Raw genomic sequence first — 19063 nt, 5'->3', positions numbered from 1 at the left:
AATTGAACATGAACCAATGAACAAGTGAAAGTAATGTTTCTTATGGTTGTATATGACTAGCTATGTGATTAAAATGACCAAACCGGCAAGTTGTGTTTAAATGCTTAATAAAAGCTAGGTTTAAATTGTTAACTTAAAAAATGAATAGAAATGAAGACCCAAGTGACTACACTGTCATCTCCCAGCACAACTTTCATTCTCATATAAAGAAACTCATTTTCTAAGTAGGAAGGTTGTTCCAAACTGCTGGAAATTCCCAGGAAGAAAGGCCCAGGTTTTATGGAGCTTCCACCTGTTTCCTTGTAGACGCAGCCAACTGCCACCAGGTGGCAGAACAAGATGAGAAAACCGTGCCCCACGGAGTCCCTGAGCCCCTGCTGCTGCAGTTTTTGAGTGAGTTTTCTCAGGGGCTGGAATCACTCCTGGGGAACCATCCCAAGGTTCTGCCTTCTTAAGCTATTCCAGGGTGCACCCAGGGCCTGGCCCAGGGTTTCTGACGTCTATGATGACGCTTAAGGCAGTGACATCGATCAGCCGGGCCTCTGGGCTAGGAGCCCCAGTTCACCTCCTCATTAGTAACCCTGGGATGTGGTAGTAGGTGGCTTTAGGCAGGATGAGGGGCCACAGTTGTATCTGTCAGTATGTCAGGGTAGTGACATCTGTGATTCTGCAGGGACATTTGAACAGCAGGGAATCAGAAACGCCAGAAAGTGAGGGTCCGCAACACAAAACCTTGCCAACTGCTGTGGACTGAATTGCGTTCCCCCGCCCTGCAATTAATACATTGAAGCCCCGACCCCTAATGGGACTGTATCTGGAGCTAGAGGCTTTAGGAGGCAATTAAGGTTAAATGAGGTCATAAGGGTGGAGCCCTGCTCCTACAGGATTAGTGTCCTTATGAGAAGAGACGCCACAGAGCTCATTGTATCTGTCAGTATCTCGAGGTAGTGACAACTGTGCTTCTGCAGGGACATTTGGGTAGCAGGGAGGTCTCTTCTTCTCTGCACTGCATGCACCCAGGAAAGGCCATGTGACGTCTTAGCAAGAAGGAGGCAAACCATGAGGAGAGCCTTCAGCAGAAACCAAATCGGCCAGCACCTTGATCTTGGACTTCCCAGCTGGCAGAACTGTGAGAAAATAAATGTCTGTTGTTTAAGTCACCCAGCCTGTGGTATTTTGTTATGGCAGCCCGAGCGGACTAATACACCAACCTAGCGATTTTTCAAAGAAAGGAGTCCCGGGCTGGCCCAGGAGGCCAGGCTGCTCAGTCCCCGAAGCCTGATGGCAGGTGAGGTGGACAACCCTGTTGTCCCGCCCAGTAACATTTCCTTTTTTTTTCTGAATCTCCTTTGAGAAAATAAGCTGCCTCTGTGCAACTGCCTTGAATGGACCCAGAGTTCTGCAAAGAGTCAGGGAAGGGCTGTGAGTGATGGTGATAAGACCCGCCCCGCACCACCCTGTGGATGGATGGGATTTATATCGAGAAAGGCTACGAGGTCAGCCCCTCGTAGCTTTATACCATGTCTCCCTCAGCTGAGATTAAACAAGTGTGTAGGGATTCAAGAAAAAGTTGATTTTTTTAATTTGGAGTGGTTGTTACAGGGAGTAGGGGTCAACTGGATTTTGCCAGCCCTGAGATTGAACTGGATAAATTACAGGTAAATTATATGTGTGAAAGCACTGGGTACATGAGAGGATCTCAATACAATTTCGTTGACTTGCACGCAAGTTTCGCAGAAGCTCCTGCAAGAGGCGAAGTGATTCTTATTATGACAAATAATAACAGTTTCTTTTTATTAAAGACCTAGTAAGTACAGGTATATCACCTGTTTACAATACTGTCTTATTTATGCAAATAATCCTTGTGTACGAAAACAATACAGACAAAACAATAGTCTCCCTTGTCCACCCCTCTCCATCACCAGCCCCCTCAGCAATGGTTTAATGCGTTTCCTCAAAAATTCCTCAATCGATGCATTTACATACACATACATGCACTAATAGAAACATATGCTTGTCTTTTATGGGGCCATAAGATACATACTGGCTCAGGATGCACGTATTGTGTGGCACTTGATTTTTGCATTTTACAGCAAGTCTGGGTGAACTTCTCCTGTCAGTTCATGGAGAACTGTCTCATCATTTTTAACTTCTGCATAGTGTTCTAAGTGATATGCCATAATTCTTTAACTACTTCCATACACAAGGACCTTCACATTTTTTTCCTCAACTTTTAAAGTTCTCAAAAGTTTTTCCAATATCTTTGTTTGCAGAGGATGTGTCGCTCTAGAAGAGATACACATAAATAGAATTTTGGCACAAAACCCTACAAATATTTCAACACTGAGTAACCGTTGATAAATGGATCTGAAAAGAGGTGGCAGCAATTTATTCTCTCAGGAGCAGTGTAGGATAGTGTTCATTGTCCTTCACCGTCGCTCTTGATGTTATTCATCCCTTTAACTATTTGCTAATCTGGTGGTTGATATATAAAAGGTTTTGAGACAAAGCCTTCCTTACAGAATCTGTGAAGGTCCAGGGCTGGTCATGCCTGCAAGCCCATACTCAGATGTCGCCTCCAGTGGGCTGGGTGGGGAGAGGCTGAGAAAGGCACAACAGAGTACAACAGAGAGTGACAGGAGGAAGTTTCGGGGTCCATGAGAAGGCTCAGACAGGGCACCCACTCAGCCTTGGGGATGTTAATGGAGTCAGTGGAGGTTTCCCAGAGGATCAGGTGCCTGAAAGGCGTGAGGAAAGAAATTAGACAGGGAAAGGGAGAGGAGGAACAGCACTTGAAGCACAAAGACCAGGCCACTGAGGTGATTTTGGAAACTGCAAATAAGCAGACCCAGTTTCTATTCTGTGCACTTGTAGCAGTCAAGGTTGGCTACCATGAAACAGTGCTGGATCAGAAACGTGTGTCCCAGTGGTGACTCTGAGTTCCTCTGCTGCAGTTCTCTAGAATGAGGGTGCTCAATCAGGGGCTAGCCTGAGTTCCAAGGTCCAGCCCTTGAGGATCTTCTGGGTTGCATCCAGGCCCTGGCCTAGAGTTTCTGAAGTCTGTCATGGGACATAAGATAGTGATACATATATATATATAGTCTCCTAAGGACCTAGCCTGGGAGACTCTAGTCAGCTGCCCACCCATTCTGTAGCTCTGGGGTATGAAAAGAAGCAATTTTAGGCAGGGTGAGATGCCAATGGTGTCATGCAGTATCTTAGGGGGTAGTGAGGGTATCCTTAGAGGATACTGAAAATACTTGCAATGGGGCTCATGGGAGGCATAATAGCCCCCAGGGCAGCAGTGCCATCAGGGGACTTGCAACTAGGCAGCTGGCTGACACAGCAGGTAACTGTGAATGTAGTAGTCCCCTAAGCCACGGGGTCACTAAATGTGTGAGAAGAACAAGAATTTGGAGATCATTTAGCCAAAGATTTCAGTATGTCAATAGGGCAATGGAAGCTCAGGAAGGTATAGCAACTTGCCCAACACAGAGAGAAAATGTATCACTATGGTGAGACGGTGAAGTGAGGACACTGTGACTAATACTGACAGATGAAACCTGTCTTCCCCTGAACCTGAGAGGTTCTAGAAATCAAGAGCCTGTGCAAATGGGTCATCACAGCAAACAGCTTGAGGCGGTTCATGGCAGCCAGGTCCCAATCAGCAGCAGTGTTGTGCCTCTGAGGATATAATGTGTGAGGCTGTGTTGGTGTGTGAATCAGCCTCTGGTGGGTGGTGAACAGGGGGCTCCAGGCTGGCGTTAGCTCTCTCTGTCTCTCTCTCTCTGTCTTTCTCTCTCTCTCTCTCTCTCTTTCTGTGTGTGTGTGTGTGTGTGCGTGTGTGTGTGTGTGTGTGTGTGTTTTAGAGGTGAGGTCCCCTTGACACCAAGCCCTGCTCTATTAAATCCCCTATGACCACTTGGGTTTTGACTGCTGTTTTCCAAGTTATGGCCCCTCGTAACCCACTGGATTGGTTGGACGGTGGTATCGTTGCAGACAAGGGTCCTCCCTCCGAGCCCAAGGGAAGGAAGGAGGGAACAAGGTGGCCTCAAATCTTGTCCCCTGGGCCTGAGCCTCTTAAGCTAGAGTGGCAGCTTCATCCATATCTGTGTCCCACACAGTCTCATTTCCCTTGCCCTACCTACATTCAGCCAGCCCAGATTCATTTCTGGACTGGAGAAAAGGCCTCAGCACCTCCAGGACGACAGCTCTGAGTCCAGACATTGAAAACATCTGGTTCCTGCTGAGCAGGAGGCTCTGGGCTCCAAGCTAGAGGAAATAAAAGGAATACTCCTCACCCTTATCCCAGATCAGAGAGTCCAGGCACAGCAAAGCTCTAGTGGACACATGCTCATTGATTTGTTTTCTTCAATAAAGGTTTATTGGTGCCATGCTGTAGGTAAAGCCCTGTGTCCAGGTACTGGCTGTTCCAGGACTAACAAGGCAGAGCTCATGCTCCAGAGATGAGAACCTGGGTGAGGACAGTCATGCAAATTAACCTGCCAGAGGGGGCAGTCTAGCATGAGAAATGCTATGATAGAGAAGAGTACACAGTATGTTTGTGTGTTAGTCAAATATTTCATCATATAGATAGGGAAATGGAAGCCCAGAAAGGTATAGCAACTTCCTCAAGGTAACACAGAGAGAAAATGTATCACTATGGTGAGACAGTCAAGTGAGGAGACTGTGATTGGGACTGGCATGGTGGAGGGGAGACATGTTACCAAGGGAAGAAGGACGTGTTCTTTTTGAGGGTAGGAACATCAGAGATCAAAAGGACAAGTGACAGGCTGAGCAAGGAAATGGTGGCTCCAGAGGAGAGCCATAATGCAAAGGCCCTGAGGCAGGGCAGAATTAACAGTTATTTTTGGGGGTACTGAAGGCAAATTTTAGCCACGCTGTGGAGAGAGACGAGGCTGTAGGAGAGGAGCAGAGTTGAGATGTCCAGATGGAAAGTCTGAGGGATGAGAGACAATGTCCTGGATAGAAAGGGGCTCTCACAGAATCATCTCATTTGGCTCTGGATGGTATAGAAGGAAGTCTCCATTGCTGGTCCAGGATGAGTCCTGGGCTCCCGTCCCTGTGCAGTTTTCTACAGTGCATACACTGGGCCTTCTAAACACACCAACTCTAAAGCGCAATGGTGAGGTCAGAGTGATGCCCACCCAAGCTGTTCCCTAGAAGCCAGTGATCGGATACCATCCTGTGTGGCTGGGGAAGCTGGCAAACAGTGCATAATGAGGACATTGATATGGGTTCATCTAGAATAAAACCAGGATGACATAAAGAAGGGCTGGGTTTCTAGTAGGGGTCAAATGAGTGTGAAGAGGCAGAATTGTGGGGTAAAGATATTGGAATCAGGCCTCGGCGAGAGGGGAAGGCAGAGAGAGAGAGAAAGTGAGGAGAGGGAGAGGAAGGGAGTGACGGAGGGAGGGAGGGAGGAAGGGATGGATGGGGGCAGGGAGGAAGAGAGGAATCTAGGGAGGGAGGGAGGAGAGCATTTGGTCCTTTGCATAAGGGATATGGCCTATGAGCTGCAGCCTGCTGGGGCTGCCTCCCTCACACCAGAATTTTTGGAAAAGTATCCACTGTGATGGGCCTCTCTTCCTGGAGAACAGACGCCTTTGTCCTACTTGCTAGGAAGATATTTTTCCTGCACTGTTTTTGGGTTTTGGTTTTTGTTTTTTGGCACTGGAATGACCCGGAGTCACCCGGGAGCTCCCAAGAGGAGGATGCAGGGTCCCAGGTCAACTATATTACTACTCATGGCTGCCACTTACTGAGGGCCTAATACACATCAGACACTCTGTCGTGTGGATTACATAAGCTGACACTTATCTTTCCAACGGTCCTGCAAGTTCAATGTCAGTCAAATTTTACAGGGTGTAATCTGGAGCCGGAGACTTCAAGATACTTGTCCAAGGTCACACAGATATTTACTGACAAAGCTGGGACTTGACCCCAGGTCTGACTAAAACGTGGGTGCACCACGCACCACCCTGGCACCTGAGAACCCCTCCCAGCCTTAATGGAGCCTTCTGTGTCTTGCACCCGGTCCCTAGCCCCCAGATATTCCTGCTGTCTTAATTGTTATTGATTGCTGCATAAAAAACTACCCCAAGCATATCAAGTTAAAATGATAAGCAGTTTTTCTCTGAGAGTGCTGTAGATCAGGGATCCGGGTATGGCTTAACTGGATCCTCTACTTCCCAGTCTCTCACAAGGCTGCCAGCCCAGGGACAACAGTCTCATCTGTAGGCCTGACTGGGGAAGGATTGACTTCCAAGCTCACTCATGTGGCTGTTGGCAGGATCCAGTTCCTCATCTGTAGGCTCAGCTGGGGAAAGATAGACTTCCAAGCTCACTCATGTGACTGTTGGCAGGCTCCAGTGGGTCGCTGGCCTGAGGGCCTCAGTTCCTCTATGGCTGTTGGCCAGAGACTTTCATCAGCTCCTCGCCAGCTGGCCTTCTCCATCTGGGCAAACACGCGTGCAGGAAGAGCCTGAGGGAGAGAATGAATGCCAGCAGGTCAGAAGTCACAGTCTTGTTATAGCCTAAGCATGGAAATGACACGCCATCACCTTTGCCAAATTTTGTTGGTTAGAAGCAAGTCACTAGGTCCAGCCCACCCTCAAGGGGAGGGAATTCCATAGGAGCATGGGTGCCAGGAAGGGGGATCCTTGGAAGCCATTCTGAAAGGCTGCCCACCACACCTGCTCCTGCACCCACCTCAGTATAGTGAGCCCCTTTGGGTATCAACCACCTTGACGGAGCAAATGGTTGATGGGCCACCTTGGACTGTGCTATGTGGCCTGCATCTATCTGATCCCACCTCTCTTCCAGCAGGCCCGGGACTCGAGTCTGCCTGGCCTTGCCTTCCTCCCCAAACCTACCAGCTACTCCTGGCCACTGAGCCCATGAGATGTCACAGCAGCTGAAAATGGACCTGCTCCCTGTGACTGAAGCACACACCCATCACTCGGGTGGGACTGGGACCCAGGATGGTGCTCCAGGCCTCTCCTGGTAAAACAGAGGTGAAGGGCTCAGCTCTCCCACTGAGACAGGGCCCACCTCAGGAGAACACGGGTACAGGTGGGAGAGGGCTGGGTCCAGAGTTATCTGTGAAAGCTGCAGAGATGTTCTTGCTTTTACCCTCTGGGTTGGGATTCTGGGTAGAATCCCCCCATGTTCTCCAGCAGGCATCACAGAAACATCTCTAAGGCAACGTGGGAGCACCCATGCCAGAGAAGGAGCTGCTCTGAAGCTGCGTGGAGACCCAGAAGTGTTCAGACGCCTAAGATGGGGGACCTACTCTAGGGAGGAGAGGAGTGAGTATAGATTGGGGATGGTTTGTGTGTCTCCAAAATGTATTTAACTCAAAAGCAGAGAGAGATGTGAAGCACATATAGCAAAGCATTTTTAAGTAGGGATGGTGGCTGCTGTATTCTTCTCTCTGTTTTTCTGTAGGTTTGGAATATTTCAGTAGTACAATACTCTAAAAGTAGAAAACAGAAGAGAAGGAGGGGGCTCTCAGGACCCCTGGACTCCACATTTCCCAGGCGTGTCTCAGAGCCAAATGCGTCAAGCTGGGGGTTGGCATTGTGAACTTGTGAGTTTCCCAGGAACCCAGTGGTTCCATTAGGCTGTGGGGATCGGGACTGCAGGTGGCTGGACTCCCATGGCAGAACCTTAGCCAGGAGCAGAGCCATCCCCGAGAAGCCTGGGCTTTTTCCAGTTCTGGGAAGCATCCACCAGACTCAGCTCTTCCCACTGCTGCTATTTTCTTGCAATATATATCAGGGGCAGCTTACAAAGAGACACGGTGTCATAATAAGGGACAAACAACCTGAGGTGATGGATATGAGGCCATGTGCTGGAGGGGCTCTCTCCAAGGTTGAGGTGGGGGTTGTTGTGGTCAGATTATAACTTAATGCCTCTGAAGCCTTTCCTGTGGATTCTGTGACATCTTCTCTCCTTCTGACCTCACCTCCCTGTCCCTGTCCCTCAACCTACAGCCCTCCTCTCCGGCCCAAGGGCTATCACTCAGTCAGTGCCCATCAGCCACCCTATATGAAGTGTTTGAAACCAGTAGCATGTTTACTGTCCATCAACCATTGTGCTATTGCAAAAGTGACTGGGGGACATGCAGTACTGCTCCAAGGTACGAGGACAGTAACCCATTTGGCTAGGTACCCCGTGCCTAACTCTCTCTCCACAGCGACCCCCTTCCCTGCCACCTTCACCGAAAGAGGCAAACCATAAATCACAGGAGGTGGATATTCATGTGGAGAGGGACATCAAATATCATAACACCAAAAGAGTCAAGTGTGCCAGTATGTATTTCAGGCCCACTGGGGTGAGCAGGGGCATGGAGCAGCCGAAGGGGCTTGGTCACCGTTCACGGCTCTGTGCCTGCGGCCCCCGTGGTCTCAGTTTCCGAGTGTCCGGTATCCTCCCCTAGGGAGGAAAACAGAGTGACAATTGGACCCTTGGGAGCCCTGGGGATTCTGGCCTGGCCTGAGCTTCTCTTGGTGGGCTTGGCGGTGAGCAGTGAGAGAGGCAGAGGCTCTCACCTGAAGCACTTGGTGAAACATGTCAGGGCTCCCTGGAACCAGCTCCTCCAACACCCTCTCAGAAGAGCAGGTTCCCTGGGCAAGCCTGGTCCTCTATGGTGTTGGCAAAATAAACCAAGGGCATAGTGTCTTTAGCTGAGCCAGTTCCGTTCAGGAAAATAGGGAAAAATCATTCTAGCCAGCACTAACATTGCTTCCTTCATTCATCGGGTGTTCGCTGGGGGCCTGTTATGTGTACACCAGGATCAGTTGCAGGTACTGGGGATACAGCAATGAACTCTAGAGATCTAGATCCCAGCTCTCCTGGGGCTGACTATCTGCCACGCTGGAGGGAAATCAGGCTCACCAGGTCCTCAAGAGTTTGCTCTTCCTTGGGAAGGCTAAAAACTGCAGCTGCCCACCTTGCAAAGCTGAGAGCACCAGTCTGGGGGATGCGGCTTTCTCCATACGGTCAGATCAGGACTCAGCAGCAGCAGGAATGCCAGTGAAGTTCATGTTTTCTGAGAAGTGCGATGTACATGTGGTGTCTGAAAGGACTTATTGTCAGAGGCCGGCAGAACTCTTCATTGTGCTGGGCCTCTGGCTCAGGGCCTGTCCCCCCCCCGCCCCCCGTGAAAATCCATCCCCGTGTCCCTGGCCTGGATCTTCACCCTCCCCTCCTGTAGATGAGTATGCTCTTTTCAAGCAGTTGATACATTCTCGTAAACTCCCTCAAGTGCTGAGATGCCTCATTGACTAGTATCATCGCTTCCCTTTCCTCTCTCCCGACTCCCCCTTGAACCCACTCTAATCAGCTTCTAGCCCCACAACGCGACTCTCATGTAGATGATTAAATGACGAATTGAAAGTGATGGTTTCTGATTTTCACATTACTCTACTTATATAAGCCTAAAGACTTAAGGGAAGATCTATTTCTGCATTGTTCTCTTTAAGGTTTACTGAAATTCAAACCGGGGTACTTGCCAATTATATTTTTCCCCCCACCAGCTCCATCTTCATGTCAAGAAACTCAGTGAGTAGACAACCCTGAAACTACCCCTAAATTCCCAGTGAGCCGAACCCCAGCATTGCTGGGGATCCACAATCAAACTCCAGGTTTCTCTTCTGTGCATTAGTGGAAGCCAACGTAGGGTGCTTGAGGGAAGCATGGATGTAGAAAACTGTGTCTCACGGAGCCCTGAGATTTTTAGCTGTAACTTTTGAGTCAGGCTGCTCAGTCAAGGCTCAGGCTCAGCCTACGGGAGCCTTCCAAGGTCCTGGCCTTGAGGATGCCCAGGGGTCTGTCAAGGGCTTGACAGAACCCTTTTAGGACCCTGTGATGGGCCTTGAGACAGTGGCATCTGAGCCCCCAGGGCTCTGGTCTAGGAAGCATCAGTTTTCCCACCCTACTTCTAGTTATGATTGGTGTCAGGAGGAAGAAAGAATTTGGGGATGCACCATAGGGTAAATATATTAAAACTGTTTAATCCCTGACAAATGGCACTCCAAATGTGGAGTGCACATTTGGCGCGTAGCGTGAATCTGTGCCAATTCACACTACCAGCGTCAGAACCTCAGTATATGATACCCGATTGGTATCATTATAATTTTAAATGTTTGTCAAGTTGCAGTTTGAAAAGTGGAATCTCACTGTTATCTTAATTCCATTATGACTTGTGATGTGGAGCTCCTATTCCTTTCATAGTGGCCATTTGTATTTCTATAAATGGCCTGCTCAGATTGTTTGTTAGCTCTTCTATTGTTGTTTGTTCTCACATGTGTTTCTTGAGTTGTCTCATCAGAGCTCTCTGTATATTGCAAATGTGATTATTTAGTCTGTTATAATTGAGGAAGATGTTTGCTCCCAGTCTCTCACTTGTGTTTGCATTTTGTTTCCTGTGTCTTCTTGTATGGACACTTTTCATTTGGGGTGTTCATACAGACTGCTTTATTCAGGCCTCACCACAACCATGTGAGGTTGTTCGTATTTACCTCAGTTTTCTTTTTGTTTGGTTGGTTTTATTTACATTTAATAAATGCTCATTGAGTTAGGTGTCAGAGGTACTCTGCACACTGGGGATAGAATCACCATAGTTCCATGCGCCAAGATCACACTGAGGGCTGGCGGCACAGTAATGAGCTGTACCCTTACAGAGCTTTCCACCTGTAAGAGTTTCGGGCACACTCTTAAACTTCTTTTTCTTTTCATTCATGATTTAAAAATGTATTACTTACACATAATTGTACATATTTATGGGGTACCGTGTGATGTTTCAACCCCTGTATACATTGTATAATCTTCAAGTCAGGGTAATTACCATATTCATCACTTTAAACATTTATCATCTCTTTGCAGTGTTAACATTTAAAATCTTCTAGATTTAAAATCTTGAAGTATACACTACATTGGTATTTTCTATACTCGCTCTACTGTGTAATAGAACACCAGAACTCGTTCTTTATGTCTAACTGTAACTTTTTACATTTTTGCCAACCTCTCCCGTTGCCCCACACCCCCTTCCCTCCCCAGCTTCTGGTAACCACTACTCTAGTTTCTGCTTCTGTGAAATCAACTTTTTAAGATTCCACATCTGAGTGAGGTGATGTGGTGTTTGTCTTTCTGTGCCTGGCTTATTTCACTTAACATAATGTCCTCCAGGTTCACCCATGTTGCCTCAAATGACAGGATTTCATTTTGTTTCATGGCTGGATGGTATTCCATTGTATATACAAGCCACATTTTTCTTTATCCATTCATCTGTAGATGGGCATTTAGGTTGATTCCATATCTTGGCTATTGTGAATATTGCTGCAACGAACACGGGAGTGCAGATGTCTCGTCAACGTGATGATTTCCTTTTCTTTCGCTATATACCCAGTAACGAGATTGCTGAATCACACAGCAGTTCTATTTTTAATTTTTTGAGGAATCTTCATACTGTTTTCCATAATGACTGTAGTAATTTTCATTCCCACCAACAGTGCATAAGTGTTCCTCTTTCTCAACATCCTCTCCAGCATTTGCTACTTTTTGTCTTTTTGATAATAGCCATTCTAACTGGGGCGAAGTGATATCACATTGCGGTTTAGATTTGCATTTCACCGATGATTGGTGATGTTGACTGTTTTCATATATCCGTTGGCCATTTGCACATCTTCTTTTGAGAAAAGTCTATTCAGGCATTTTTCCCAATTGTTAATTGAATTATTATGAATTTTGCTATTGTTTGGGCTCCTTATATATTCTGGATGTTAACCCCTTGTCAGATGCATTGTTTGAAAATACTATTTCTCTCATTCTGTAAGCTGTCTCTTTACTCTACTGATTGTTTCTTTTGCTGTGCAGATGCTTTATAGTCTGATATAATCCTATTGGTCTATTTGTGTTTTTGTTGCCTATGCTTTTGAGGCCTTACTGAAGAAAGGAATCGTTGCCCAGTTCAATTTCGTGAAACGTTTCCCCTATGTTTTCTTCTAGAAGTTTCACAGTTTCAGGTCTGACATTGCAGTCTTTAAGTCATTTTGATTTGACTTTTGTATATGGTGAGAGATAGGGGTCTGGTTTCATTCTTCTGATTGTGAACATACAGTTTGTCCAGCACCATTTATTGGGGAGACTGTCCTATCCTCCATGTATGTTCTTGGCTCCTTTGTAGAAAATCAGTTGGCTGTTAATGCTTGGATTTATATCTGGGTTCCCTATAATGTTTTATTGGTCTATGTATCTGATTTTATGTCAGTGCCCTGTTGTATTGGTTGCTTTTGTATATTTCGAGGTCAGGTAGTGTGTTGTCTCCAGCTTTGTTCTTCCTGCTTGGGATTGGTTTGGCTATCAGCATCTTTTGTGGCTCCATACAAATCTAGGATTTTTTTTTCTATCCGGACTGTCATTGGTATTTTGACAGGGATATCAAATGTCGAACATGGAGATCACTTTGGTTAATATGGACATTGTAACAATATTAATTCGTCCATGAATGTGGGATCTCTTTCCATTTATTTGTGTCCTCTTCAATTTCTTTTATCAGTGTTCTACAGTTTTCACTGTAGAGATCTTTCATCTCCTAGCTTAAGTTTATTGCTAGGATTTTATTTTTTATTTTTTTGTGGCTATTGTAAATGGAATTACTTTCTTGATTTCTTTTTCAGATAGTTTGCTATTGGCAAACAGACATGCTACTGATTCCTGTATGCTGATTTTATATTCTGCAACTTTACCGAATTCACTTATTAGTTCTAATAGTTACTTGGTGCAGTCTTTAGGGTTTTCTCTATATAAGACCATGTCGTCTGTAAACAGGGACAATTTGACTTCCTCCTTTCAGGTTGGATGCTGTTATGGTTTGGCTGTGTCCCCGCCCAGATCTCATCTTGAATTGTTGCCCCCATAATTGCCACGTGTTGTGGGAGGGACCTGGTGGGAGATAATAAAATCTTGGGGGCGGTTTCCCCCATACTGTTCTCGCGGTAGTGAATAAGTCTCACGAGATCTGTTGGTTTTATAAGGTGTTTCCCCGTTTGTTTGGCTCTCATTTTCTCTCTTGCCTGCCGACATGTAAGATGTGCCTTTTGCCTTCCATCATGATTGTGAGGACTCCCTAGCCACGTGTAACTGTGAGTCCATTAAGCCTCTTTTTAAAAAATAAATTACCCACTCTCGGGTATGTCTTTATCAGCAGCGTGAGAACAGACTAATACAGGCGCTCTTTATTTCTTTCTCTTGCCTAATTGCTCCGGCTAGAACTTTCAATACTAAGTTGAATTTAAGCAGTGAAAGTGAGCATTCTTTTCTTGTTACAAATCTTAGAGAAAAAGCGTCCAACTTTTTCCTATTCAGTATGATATTAGCTTTCGGTTTATCATATGCGGCCTTTATTTTGTTGAGGTATGTTTTTTACCTCTTTGCCCACTTTGCTGGGAGTTTCTATCATGAAGGGATGTTGACATTTTTTGAATGCTTCCCAGCATCTATCGAAATGAGCATATGGATTTTGTCCTTTGTTCTGTTGATGTGAGGCATCACTTTTATTACATTGCACATATATTGAACCAACCTTGCATCCCTGGGATGAATCCCACTTGATCATGATGGATGATGTTTTTAATGTGTTGCTGGTGTTTGGTTGAGGGTTTTTGCATCCATGCTTATTAGGGATATTGGTCTTTAGCTTTGTTGTTTTGTCGTGTCCTCGTCTGGCTTTGGAATTACAGTAATGCTGGCCTCGTAAAATGTGTTTGAAGCTATTCCCTCCTCTTCATTTATTTGCTTGTTTGTTTGTTTGTTTTTAAGCCTTTGAGAAGAATTGATACCAGTTCTTTACATGTTTGGTAGAATTCACCAGCAAATCCATCAGGTCCTGGACTTTTCTTTGATGGGAGAGTGTTTACTCCTGCTTCAATGTCATTATTCCTTATTGTTTCTGTTCAGGTTTTCTATTTCTTTGTGATGCAATCTTGGTAGCTTGTATGTGTTCAGGAACTTATCTGTTTCTTCTAGATTTTGAATTTCTTGGCAGATGGTTGTTCATGATAGTCTCTTATCATCATCTCCACCGCTGTTGTGCCAGTTGTAATGTTTCCTTTTTTTATCTCTGTTTTTATTTGAATCTTCTCTCTGTTTTCCTTAGTTAGTCTAGCTAAAGATTTGTCAATTTCTTTATCTTTTAAAAGGCTAACTCTTTGTTTTTTGATTTTTAAGTTGTTTTTAAAAAATCTCTATTTTGTTTATTTCTGCCCTGATCTTTGTTATTTCTTTTCTTCTGCCAACTTTGGGGTTTTTTTGTTGTTGTTGTTCTTTTTCTAGTTTCTTGGGGCGTAACATTAGGTTGTTTATTTGAGATATTTCCACTTCTGTTACACAGGCATTTATTGCTATAAACTTTCCTCTTAGAACTGCATTTGCTGTATCCCATAGGATTTGGTATGTTGTGTTTCCATTTTCATCTGTCTCAAGGAATCTTTAAATTTCCTTTTTCCTTTTTAATTCCTTCATTGACCCATCCATTGTTCAGGAGCATGTTGTTCCATTTCCACGACTTTGCCCAGTTTTCAATATTCCCTCTGTTATTGATTACTTCATTGTGGTCAGAAAGTACTCAATGTGATTTTGATTTTTAAAAGTTTGTTAAGACTTGCTTTGTGAACTAACGTATGGTCTATTCTGAGGAATGTTTCATGTGCTGTTGAGAAAAAATATGTATTCTGTGGCTTTTGGATGGAATGATCTGTAAATATCTGTTAGGTCCATGGGGTCTAGAGTGCAGTTTAATGCCGACATTAATTTTCTGTTTGGTTAATTTTCTGTTTGGATGATCTGTCCACTGCTGAAAGTGGGGTATTAAAGTCCCTCACTATTATTGTATTATGGTCAATCTCTCCTTTCAGGTCTTTTAATATTTGCTTTACATATTTGGATGCCCTGGTGTTGGGTGCATATATTTATAACAATTATAAGTATTTATATATATTTACTATATATATATTTACAAAATATGTATATTTACAATGGTTAGAATATACGTATTTAACAATTAAATATATATTACAATATATATTACAGTTGTTAAAATATATATATTTTGTAATATATATTACTATATATACAATTGTTACAAAAACATATGTATATATATACACACACATATATTTACAATTGTTATATCCTTTTGCTTTATTGACCTGTTTAACATCATATAATGGCCTTCTTTGTCTTTTTCTTTTTATGGTTCTTGACATAAAGTCTATTTTATCTGATCTAAATAGAGGTACTCCCACTCTGTTTTGGGTTCCATTTGCATGGAATGTCTGTTTCCAACCCTTTGCTTTCAGTCTGTGTGTGTCTTTGTCGGTGAAGTGAGTTTCTTCTAGACAGTATTTAGTTGGGGCTTGTGTTTTTAGCCACTCTATGTCTTTTAATTGGAGAACTTAGTCCATTTACATTCAAGTTTATCATTGACAGGTAAAAGTTTAACACTACCATTTTGTTACCTGTTTTCTGTTTTTTGTTTTTTTTTGGTAGATCTGTTCTTCCTTTGTTTCGCTCTTACTGTCTTCTTTTGCTGTTATGTATTTTTCTCTAGTAGTAAATTTTTATTCCTTCCTATTTATATTTTAGTGTCCCTATTATAGGTTTTTGCTTCGTGGTTACCATGATGAGATGTATAAAATATGTCTTATAATTACAACAGGTTATTTTAAACAGATAGCAGTTTAACTTTAATCACAGGAAAAACGAACAAAAACAAACTCTACACTTTAACTCATCCCTCCCTCCACACTTTGACTTTTTGATGTTTTAAGTTACATCTTTTTGTATTCTTATCTCTTAACCAATTGTTGTAGTTATTACTGTTTTGAACAGTTTTGTCTTTTAGGTTTCATACTTAAGGTATATTTGGCAACCCGCGATGACAATATTATAGCATTGTAAATCTGTCTGCTTTCTTACTATTACCTGTGAGTTTTATACCTTCGGATTTTTTTTGTTACATGTTAGTGTTCTTTTCTTTCAGACTGAAGAAACCCCGTTAGCATTTCTTGTAAGACAGGTGTTGTGTTGATGATTTTTCTCACCTTTTTTCTTTTCTTTCTTTTCTTTTTGTTTCAGCAAGTCTTTTTCTTTCTTTTTTGTTGGAAGGATAGCTTTGCTGAATATGGTATTCTTGACTGACAGTTTTTTTCCTCTTCATCACGTTGAATGTATCATTCCTCCCTTCCCTGGCCTGCAGGGTCTCTGGTGAGAAATCCACTGAAAGCTGTATTGGTGACCCATTGAGTGTGATATGTTGTTTTTGTTGTTTTTCTCTTGATGCTTTGAGCATTTTTCTTTGCCTCTGATTTGTTTAAATAATTTGAATATGGTGTGCCTTGGGGAATTTGTCTTTGGGTTGAATTTTACTTGTCACCTCTGAGCTTCCTGTGCCTGAATGCTATGATCTTTCTCCAGATTTGGGAAATTTCAGCCGTTATTTTTCTAAATATGCTTTCTAGACCTTGTATTTTTTTTTGTCTTCTTCAGCAATTTCTATTATGCAGAGTCTAATTTTCTTGATGATGTCTTATAATTCTTAAAGGCCTTCTTCCCTCTTTTAAAATGCTTTTGTCTTTTTCCTCCTCTATATATGTTCTGTCTTGGAGCTTACAGATTCTTTCCCCTGTTTGGTCAACTCTGCTGTTAAACCTTTCTAATGAGTTTTTCAGTTCAGTCACTGTATTCTCTATTTTAGGACTTCTGTTTTTTTTTTTTTTTTTTAATTGTTTTTATGTCTTTGTCAAATTTTTTGTTTTGTTCCTGGATTGTTATTCAAATTTTATTTAGTTTGTTATCCATATTGTCATGTAATTCCCCAAACTTCTTTAGGATTATTCTGAATTGTCTGTCAGACATTCCATAGATCTTCAGTTTTTCTGGGTCTGTTACTGGAGTTTGGTTGGTTTCTTTTGGCGTGTCATATTTTGTGAGTTTTCACAATCCTTGTCTCTTTATGTTGATGTCTGTGTGTTTAAGGAGATGCTCACCTCTTCCAGGTTTTGCAGCTGCTCCTTGGTGGTGTCAAACCTTTACTACTTAATATTGGAACTTAATCCCTGGCCAGCTGTTGCTTTCAGTCTGGAAAAGACTTACTGTGAGCATGAGAACTTAAATGCTCCACTTAACTATGTTGCTGCCCTGCCACTGTTTCTTGGTCTGGGGAAGACTTAAGCGAACACTGGCCGATTATTGCCAACCTTTTAGTTCTTTCCAGGTCAAGGGAAGGCTCCATGTGATCACATGGGCTTAGTGAGAAATCTGGCCAGGGATCTGGGCCTTCCTGTGTGTTGCGCCCCCAGCAGTGCTGTGGTTCTGGCCAGTCTCCTCAGCATTGGCATGCCCACTGATCGTGGCACAGAGCAGCTGCCAAGATCCACGTGAGAGTTGCTGTGATCAGTGCACCCACTTTCTGTTCCCAATTCACCCCAGGTGTTTCAGCTCTCTTCTGGAGCTCTGAAGGGTACCCGTGGGATAGGGCTGGAGGGGACTTCCCATGAAGATTCCCAGACTGATGGGGAGGTCACATGTCCACTTCCAGTTCCCTCCTTCCACCTCAGAAATTGTGGGTCTAGAGAAATTCTCTGTGAGTAGCATTATGCTGGTTTGGGGGAGGAGGTGGCACAGTCTAACGTGACTGTTGTTCCTCTTACTGGTTGTGGCTTTTCTCAGTTTTGTCATCCCAGGAAGTTTCCTTGCTTCTCCCCCAAGTTCTAGTGAAATCAGGGTGGTATTCTTGCCTTTGATTAATTTGTAGTTGTACTTTTGTGGGAAGAGTGGTACTGTGGGATCATCTGTTCAGCCTTCTTGCTGACGTCGCTCCTCCTGTTTACCCCAGTGCTCAAATGCAGAAAGCGAGGCTAAGAAAAGGTGCAGGGATTTGTCCCTAGATTCTAATCCAAGATCCCGACCTATGTGTGCCTAACTGGAAAGCTATGCAGTGACGTGGGCCCATGGCAGGCTATAGGCCAACATTAAAGCCCCATTCATACTGGCCTCCTCCTAGACACAGAGGGAACACAGCATGTAGCAGAACAAGCCCTCTTTTGTCCTCAGAGGTGTGTGCCTACTTCAAAGCACACAAGACAAGGAATGGCAGAAGAAGGGGCATAATAATGGGCCTGCTGGACAGGACACTGTAGTGAGGGTTGGGAGATCTGGGGGCCAGGACAAGACCCACCACTAACTGTGACTTTGTCTAAGCAACTGGCTCCCTCCTGGCCACTTCTCTAATAACCAGATAACAGTTCTGAGCCACCATTGCAAGTGTCGGAAAGGTGGGTTTTTTGACCCCAGCTGGGATAAAAGGAAAGGGGGTGAGACATACCTCCAGCAATCATTTCAGCAGCCCATAGCTCTTATCAATGCAACCTCTCAGGCTTAGCAGCTATTGCTAGTATCATCATGATTTGCATGTAAATGACTGCTGCTGGATGATGATCTGGGGACAAATGGCATCCAGAGCTTATCCCAAAGGGCCTGATCTCAAGGAACCTGATGGATGTTGCCTCTAGGCCTGGTACAACACCAGCTGCTCTGTGGAGGGGGCATCCCAAGTAATCTTCACAACCCCTCTGTGAGACGCTTTCTTTCCCGCTCCCACAAAGAGTAATAGCATCGGTCCTTCTCAACCACCCAGGACTGCTGTGAGGAGTAATGAGAAAGCTCCCAACAGCCCTGGAAGATATTAGAAAGTGAGATACACCTGCTATGTACCCACAACAACAGCAACAACAAAAAAACAAGAACATGAGGAACATGATGCAAGTCCAACAGATTACTCATCCAGGCAATTGCAGAAAACATACCAGAGCTGTGTGTTATGAGACAAATGGTCACCGACATTACTACTAATCATTAAATGCCCACTGATGATACTATTCCCAGTGGAGTTACAAATGCCACCCAAAGAATCCATAGCTCCTGTCCTCTCGGTAGATATGGGAAGTCACTGTTACTGGGGACCAGGTTTTGCCTGGCA

At 44.2% G+C, this 19063-nt stretch overlaps 1 protein-coding gene across 4 annotated transcripts in view; it reads left to right on the top strand.

The window, feature by feature from the left end:
* The window catches only part of DMRTC1 (DMRT like family C1), a 71344-nt gene that overhangs the window by 6841 nt on the left and 45440 nt on the right, over nt 1-19063 (top strand). Inside the window, exons 2-3 of one of the 4 annotated variants that reach the window (XM_063601599.1) lie at nt 6850-7037; nt 7203-7331. The exons of 2 other annotated variants lie outside the window; for them this stretch is intronic. The gene's annotated coding sequence lies outside the window, so the exon portion shown is untranslated. The remainder of the gene's footprint in view (nt 1-6849; nt 7038-7202; nt 7332-19063) is intronic. One more of the 4 variants, XM_063601600.1, reaches the window with a different exon arrangement.

Source organism: Pan paniscus, chromosome X (genome assembly GCF_029289425.2).
Source record: "Pan paniscus chromosome X, NHGRI_mPanPan1-v2.0_pri, whole genome shotgun sequence".
In the NCBI taxonomy this organism is placed as follows: Eukaryota; Metazoa; Chordata; class Mammalia; order Primates; family Hominidae; genus Pan; species Pan paniscus.
Note: the sequence above shows the minus strand (reverse complement) of the source record. Positions and strands in the feature narration are given on the sequence as shown.